Source organism: Elephantulus edwardii, unplaced genomic scaffold (assembly GCF_000299155.1).
Source record: "Elephantulus edwardii isolate Elephantulus edwardi_28Jun2011 unplaced genomic scaffold, EleEdw1.0 scaffold00199, whole genome shotgun sequence".
NCBI classification, from domain to species: domain Eukaryota; kingdom Metazoa; phylum Chordata; class Mammalia; order Macroscelidea; family Macroscelididae; genus Elephantulus; species Elephantulus edwardii.
In genome coordinates this window covers 3672916-3681428 of record NW_006399949.1, presented here as the reverse complement: position 1 = coordinate 3681428, position 8513 = coordinate 3672916, and the positions used below count along the sequence as shown (strand labels likewise).

The following is an 8513-nucleotide window of genomic DNA, read 5'->3' as shown; positions in this document are numbered from 1 at the left end:
TTTTTTTTTTTCACTATTGGTGCCAAACATATTGATTGTGGAGTTGAGCAAGCTGAAATTGTTAACAATCTCAAGCTCTTCTTCAACTATCATCTATCATGGTGCTGCCAATAGGCCCAGAGGTGAGAATCTTTGTCTTCTTGATGTTGAACTGCTATCTGTATTGAAGACTACAGTCCCAGACCTTCTGCAGCAAGCATTTCATGTCCTCCTCAGTTTCGGCAAGCAAGGTTGTACCATCTGTATAACACAGGTTGCTGATGAGTCTTCCTCCAATCCTGATGCCACCCTTCTCACAAAGTCCAGCCTCCTGAATGACCTGTTCCACGTGCAGATTGAAAAGATATGGAGACAGGATGCATCCCTGATGTACTTTCTTCCTGATTTTGAAGGGTTTTGGCAAAAATGGACTATCAATGGCAACTGGTTCTTGAGAGATGTAACTTATTGACATAAAGTGAGAACTGATAGCTGACCCTCTGGCAGGTTTTCAATGCTGTAAATCACACAGGAGCTTGCCCATCTTTCACGCTCAAAGCAGTTAGTGGATTTGTGCCACCAGAGAGGCACCATTGGAGTGTTCATAGGAAAATAAGGGACTTCTGAAGTTGAAAGGTTGTAACGATTTGAGCAGGAATTAGTAAGTGAAGTGACAGAGGAGAAATAAGTATTGTGACATTTAAAGAGAATTTAAATTTTTTGTTATGAGTTCAGTCAGTGGGACTTGTTGGCTATGATTTGTTTTTCCTTTCCTGGTTGTTCAAATTGTGGAGAGTTGAAAACGTTGAGGCATAAGATATACTCTAAGTCAATTAGATTCTTGGCAAGAGTGAAATTTATATATGAATTTGACTTTGGGCTTAGTAGAGAAGGGGCCAAAGAAATATTTTCACCTGACAAAGGAAAGTTGTTAATGAGAATATGTAGACTAATCTCTGAGGTGAAATTTATTTAAAGCTTAGGAATCAATTAACTACTCCTGGGGGCTTGAACACTGGTGGATGCAATTAAAAGACAATATACTAAAAGACATCAACATGCTTTTTACCATTCTTTTAACTAAGCATGCCAATTAATAATGATCATGGTTATAATACTAGAATATACTGACAGTACAGGAATGCTTTGAACTAAAAAAAAAAATAAAGGATTATAAGATACACAGTGCTCTGGAGACTTAACAGAAAGCTTATTGTGGGTCTGGATTAATGGATTTATGTATGGTGGCGAGATGCATCAAGAGGTAGCTAGAATGTGAAGAGATCGTGTTCAGAACTTTGCACCAATTTTATGTGAGGCCTGGCCATACTTTTGGAGCCCTTGTTTGATCAAATCCCATTTGGAATCAATGAAGTTCTCAATTGCTTTCTTTTACTTACAAATTTCAAGAATCACTACATTGTGGCAGCTTTGAGACTCTGCAGAAGGACCAGACAGTCTTCATTTTTATTTTATTTTTTTTTTTGTGCTTGGCTAATTGATGTTAAGTCAAGTCACTAAGCTAATGAATGCAGAAAGGAGAGTCATTTCTTTCTTTTTTTTTTTAAAAAAAAAGTATGAGTATCTATATGAGAAAGAAACAACAGTTAAAAGAAAACAATCCCTCTTTTGCTCAATACACAAATACCTTTTTAATTCATAAAGCTTTTCTTTTTCATTCATACAGCTTTTCTTTTTTCTTTTTTTCACGTTGACACCTATGGCTTTATCAGTTAGTTTTAGATTCCACCCTTCCCAAGAGCATCCTTCTCACCCCGCTGGTGAACTCATAAAGCTTTTAACTTAAATACGGTACTATGGAGGAGTAGCAAAGGATTTTCAGATAAGAGATTTTATTCTTCCATCCTTCCTTCTTTTAATATTAAAGATGTCATTGAGCTTAAATGATGCTCAAGAGAATAGATAATCATAAACGATGGTGGTACAGGGAGTTACGCTGCTAACCCAGGGGCAAATCTCCAGTTATTTGAATTCACCAGCGGCAGTGTCTCCTCAGGAGAAAGATGGGCAATCTCCTCCCATGTGATTTTAGCCTCCAAAACCCAGGAGGGGGTCAGCTGTGAGTCATTTCTGACTCAGTGGTAATGAGGAAGAGAGAAGATAATAAAATAATTAGGAAGTGATGGTTTTAAGGAATTATTAGTTTTAAATGTAATTGATTTTATTTTATGTTTATTCCTACATAGCAATGGATTGTAATAATGGCTTTCTTTTCTCTCTCATTTTTAAAAACAACTGCTATGTAAATTTCCATAGATGTTAGCAGTACGATAGTTCCTAGTGTCCAAGGCATAGTTTCACTATGAAATGAATGAGGAAGACAGTTTTTACAGGACATACTAAGTTGTCACATTCTGTGTTGTATTTGCTACATGCGATCAAGTTAGAACCTTCTAGCTGACTTTTTAGAAGGCTTATAGAGGCACTAAAATGTCATGACAGGAGATTGTCCATCTTTCCTCTTGGATGTTCCTCAAAGGGTTACATTCCATGGTATTATGATTGCAACCAGTTAGGAGGCATCTCCAGGTCTCTTTGCTGGGAAATGCCTTTTGTCATTTTCTCTTATTACTAGAAATCAATGACACCCTGTCCGTGAGGACCATTGAGTGAGCATATTGTAAATGCTATGTTGGTTTAGGGGATATGTCTATAGAATTAAATATATTTAGATCTTCCTATATTTTTTTTAATTTGCAGTTTCTTAAAGGAAATAAGGAAGCTTTAAATCCTCAGAGAGTCTAACCTATGGGAACTGACAAAGAAGGCCAAGAGTTGACTATTTTATGATAAAACTGAGTTATCCTATATACTTCTTCTGACATGACTGTAATTTAAAATTCAAATCTGAGTTTAAAAACGTTGGGTTGGGACGCATTTTTTTTTAACTTCTATCTGTTAAATAAGAAAAGCTGAACTAGATGACCTTAGAAGTTTATTAATTTTAATATTGATATGTAAAATAAGAGTGGTTTTATTAAATAAGAGACTTTTTGTTAAAACTCTAAAATTTTAGGAGTTGAGGATTTTCAGGAACGGTGCAAGAGACTCCATTGCAAGCTTTGGAAAAAAAGACCCAGGAATGCAGAGGGAGATGCAGAGGATGGGGAAGTACCCTTGGGTGTTTTCAGGTTACTTTGCTAAGTTTGAACCCACAATGTAGGAATAACTAATCCAGAAAAAAAACACAACCCAGGATGAAGAGAAGAGAGGTCGATTTTGGTCTTCCTGTCCTATAATATGACTGTATGACAAGAAATGTTTGAACAGAGCAATTGTTTTTGAGTAAATTGGGATTCACACAAAAGCAAATACTTGGATGAGTAGCATTTCCCCCCCCCTTATCTATGACATGACATCAGTTGATGTCTTCCCTTCCCTTCTCTCTAGTGCTTTGTATTATTTTCTCAGAGAATTTGTTATCAACTTTGGGCTTGAAAAGGAGAAACTTTGAAGATTTTCTAACTTAGAATCTTTTGTTTTCTTTCTTTCTCCTCTTTGTCCATCTCTTTCCTCTTTTTCTGAGAAATACTACTTTCTTCAAATGAAATCTTACACACATATACATAGCTAGCTGTAAGCTGCGTTCCAAGCATGTAAGGATGAGTGTATGAATTCTCACCAGCATAGCCTTTTTATCTCTGATAGACATAGGGGGACATGAAATGCCCTAGGACGACTTCATACACACACACACACACACACACACACACACACACACACACACTTTAAAAACCACTCACCTGCCCCAAATTCTAACCTTATGTTTTAGAATAAACCCTTCTTGAAGCTTACTAAGGGAGAAAATTGCTATCTTTTAAGGAAGCAAATCCAAGACAAAGGTGATCTAGGATAAACTGAGAAAAGATGGGAACTTTTATTTATTTATTTATTTATTTTACCCAAGAATATGGGGTGGGGAGATTTGGACTGAAGAGAAATTAAAGACAATATAGAACCGAAACAACTACTGAAAATGACACAAATAGCAGCAGTCCACTCAACTTAGGATGAGCCTTTTGGTTAGACAACACTACACACTGGCTGCAACAATTTGCCTAGACATGCTAGCCATGGTGAGGAAGGCACTGCATCAAACAGGGCTTCATTCTATTGTACAGATGGTTTCTGTGAGCCATAACCCAACAGCAGCAATAATGGGACGAGTATCTCACTTTTGTGGGCACATTTTCCGCTCTAATAGACCTTTCAACTACAAACTCATTCAGCTCAGCAGGTATTTGCCAGATATAAGTAGGTAGCACCTGTTTCATCATAGTCACTGTATTGAGGGACATTATGTGTGGAAAGGTGGAGAATCAGAGAAAGAGCTGAAGGTTTTCAACAAGATGGATTGGTACAGTGACTCTACCAATGGATGTTAGTGTATTGAAGATTATGAAGATGACACAAGGTCAGGCAGAGTTTTAATCTGTGATACCTAAAATTGCTCTGTGGTAGAGCTGACTTGAAGAACCCTAACACCACCACCAAACGTCATCATCCTACAAGGCATGGTATTGAAAACTATCCCAAGTAAAAGTTCCAGCCATTCTATGAAGGAATTGTAATTAAGAAAGTAAGTTTCAAAGAGGATAAAAGTAAATTGGTGATGATCTCACAATAGGTCAGAACTACAACTTATTTGAACCCAAGACTCATTCTGATACTCATGTTTCTGCAATTCTAGCTTTACGGAGATACAACTATATTGCAAATAAAAAGATAAGACATATGGGTTCTGTTTTTTAATTACTTCAAATATTCCACAGTAAATTACTGTGTGAAGAAAATGGTGGATTACCTTGGCCTAATAATGGTCAATGAATCAAGGCCAAGATATTAGAAAAAATTTATTTCAGTTTTGTTGTAGCAGAATCCGTTCAAGCTCATCATGACCCATTACAGGGTGCAATTACCATATAGGGTTTCCAATGTGTGCTAGAGCTCTTTGATTTAAAGAAAGGACTAGGAAATACCTTATGGTGGAGAGAACATTGAAGATTAAGCAGGCATCTTGAAAGGCAGGAAAACAAGTGATTAACCACGTGTTACAATTGAGGAAACTAGCTTGCCTCAGGAATACATAAAAAGCTTTATAGGAGTCTGAGAGGAACTGGGAGTGGGTGAATGGGAAGGAGATGTAAACCGAGAGAATTCAGAGTAAGCACAGAAGCTACGGCTTCCATGTAGAAATAAGTGAAAGTAGAAATGGACATCGAGTGTAGATCCAATGGTATTTTCCCCCCCTCTTTCTGCCTTTGAGAAAGTGGTAATGTCTTTCTTCCATTTGACTTTTCTTTTGAAGTCAATCTGATACGCATTGTCATTCAAGACTTAGGTGAAGTTCGCTATTATCTCTGAACTACTGTACCTAAATTGCTGCCGATTTTAAAATTGATTCTTTTGTACTGCATCTCACATGAAGTATGCTTTCTACTTAGGACCTACCTACTTTTCATTGCTGTTTTCCTTCTAGTGCACAGCTGTTTGTTAGGATTCCAGTCAGAGTATTCAGGTCTGTGTATTCTAGGACTGTATTTATAGGCCCATGTACATCATAACTCAAATAACGTGATTGATGCACATGAGGTTTTTGTTTACTTTCATTTCTGGGTTTTTCAACTCCAGTTTTTACTATAGACAAGGATTGCTTTTCTTTTTCTTTCTTCTAATCCCTTTCTAACTTTTGAAAAATTTTAATACAAATCAAACATAACCAAAATGGTTTTCCATGGGAATATTTCTTATAACTTTCAATTCAGTACTGTTGGTGGTGTTATTAGATGGCATCAAGTAGATGACTCATAGTGACCCTATGAACGAAAGGCCTGAACACTTGTATAACTTTCATCATTTCTCCAGGTTCATAGTATCCCAAGGCAAGCTATTGGGATGCCACTCCTGCTTCCAAGTGGATGCCACTCCTGCTTCCAAGCTTGTTTTAATCAGGGAGCTCCACCAAACACTATCCACCATGGGTAATCATTAACGCATTAGACACATCAGTGTCACAGTGTTTCACATCACAGCAACCACGAGTTACCTCTGTATAGCAAATGGACAGGCCAGAGATATACAACTTAGAAGAATGTTTGACCAAAAACAATTAAAACCAGGCCTGAGGCCTGCAGATTAAAATCACCCACCTTTGTCTTGGTAGCATCACTTTCTGTCCACTAGGCCAACTGAGCTTTCTATGTTGTTGTTAAGTTCTGTCAAGTCATAGATGATTCATAGCAACCCTATGAATGAAAGACCTGAACACTTGTATAACTTTAGCTTTTCTCCACATATTAGTCCTATTAAATTTTATTTTCTTCCTACACACTATTCAGCAGTATGAAAAGAGAAATGAAGAAAATTAACTTGGACTCAAAGATTTAATGTATGTTATTTTAAAGCTAAACTAATATTTCAGATTGCTTCTTGATTTTAGATAAATGTTCTACACGTGGCCAAGGGTTGTAAAATAGGAGTTGGAAGGAGTTGTAAACTCCTCTCACTCTCAAAGCCAATCTGTACCAGGTTAAGTTTCACACTTCCTTCTCTATATGCCTGTTTTTTCACTACATAGAGCCCTTTAATTTTGTGTTTGTGTTTTGTTTTGTTTTTTGTTTTTTTTATTTTGGGTTTGGTTTTTTTTTTTTCTTTCTCTCTTATCCCCACTTCCTTACCACTCTACTCTGGACCCTAAGATAATTGTCTTATTTCTCTCTAGTCTCTTGTTTTAAATCTTTGCCCTTCACTTATCTAGTAAAATAATAGCCTTAGACAAGCATTCTGGTTTCCATCCCTTTCATCAAGTTGTATAAACTGGAAAGAATCTCAGAATGATGTGTGTAGGTTGTTGTTATATGTCAAGTCACTTGAACTCATTGCGACCCTATGTGCAGCAGCTCTAAACCCTGCCCTATCCTGAGTCAATCTCACTGTCTCCCACACACCTACCCCCATAACCCCAGTTACTGTGTCAATCCATCTCATTCAGGAGCTTCCTCTCGTGCGCTGTCCCTCCACCCTTCCAAGCATGATGTCCTTCTCCCTTCTGGCAACAATACCCAAAGTATGTCAGACAGAGCTTCAAAATCCTTGCCGCCAAGGAACATCCGGTTTCACCCTTTCCAAGACAGGGTGAAATTATTTATTCTCTTGGCAACCCATGGTATGTTCAAGACTCTTTTTTTCAGCACCACAACTCAAAGGCATCAATTATTTTTCTGTTATCCTTAGTCCAGCTCTTTGATACTTGGTAGTAGTTGGGAAGACTATGGCTTGCTTTAGGTACAACTTAGTCTCTAAATTTACATCATTGCTCTTTAGTACACTGGGGAGGTCCCTGACAGCAGATTTTCCAAATGTAATTTATCTTTTTATTTCCTGACTGCTAGTGCCAAGAGTATAGATTATAGAACAGAGCAAGCTGATACTATTAACATTCTCAATCATTTCTCCATCTATCATGGTGCTGCCAGTTCGCCCAGTTGTGATAATCTTTGTTTTCTTAATGTGGGGTTTGAATCCTTATTGAAAAGTGCAGTCTCTGATCTTCTGCAGCAAACACCTAGGTTCTCCTCAGTTTTGGCAAGCAAGGTTGTGTCATCTGTATAACACAGGTTGCTGATGAGTCTTCCTCCAAACCCGATGCCACATTCCTCCTCATAAACTCCAACCTCCCAAATAATCTGTTCTTTCTATAGATTGAAAAGTTATGAAGATAGGATGCATTCCTAATGCACACTTTCCTGATTTTGAACCATGCAGTGTTTCATGCTCTGTTGTGATGACTGCTTCCTAGTCCAAGTATAGATTTTACATTGAACAAAATTAAGTGTTTTCAAGCTTAGCAGGTGATAGATAACATGATAAATCCATAATTTTTATCCCACTTGTATTGTGAAACACTCAATGTCTACTCCACTATTTTTTTAATTATTATTAAATTTTATTAGTTTTAGTGAACATTTACAGAGATTTTGGGTTTTCATTCATTCATTGTTGTACTGTTTTCTCTACCCTCCCTCCCCAGTTCGTTCTTCTTCCCTCCCCCCCAACCCGAATGTCTATTTTAATTGTCCAATTGCCACCATGCTTGTCAAGGCCAGTTCTGATTTATCTCCTTTGTCAGTATGTCCTTTGCCATTCCCTATCTCTCCTCCCTGAGAGAGACTTCACCCTGATTCATAAGGAAAAGGGGATGGCATATTCTCTTAGCTGCTCCACTATTTTAAGAAAATCAGTTCATCAGACGTGTCAAGTTTATAACCACACTTTTTTCCTTCCTTTTCTACATCCTGAAGTGGATGAATAGCTTCAATTCAAGATCATTGTGCCCCCTTTCTGTCTGTCTTTCTAGTGTACTGCATTTCTCCTTCACTTATTCCTTTCTTTCTGCCCTACTTCTTTAAGTACAATTTGGTTTCTTCTCATCTAAATATGTTGTTGTTGTTGTTGTTGTTATGTGCCGTCGAGTCTTTTCCGACTCATAGCGACCCTATGCACAACAGCCCTAA

The 8513-nt window shown here is 37.5% G+C and overlaps 1 protein-coding gene across 2 annotated transcripts in view; it reads left to right on the top strand.

The window, feature by feature from the left end:
• The window catches only part of TP63 (tumor protein p63), a 329984-nt gene that overhangs the window by 131325 nt on the left and 190146 nt on the right, over positions 1 to 8513 (top strand). The gene's annotated exons all lie outside the window — the stretch shown is intronic.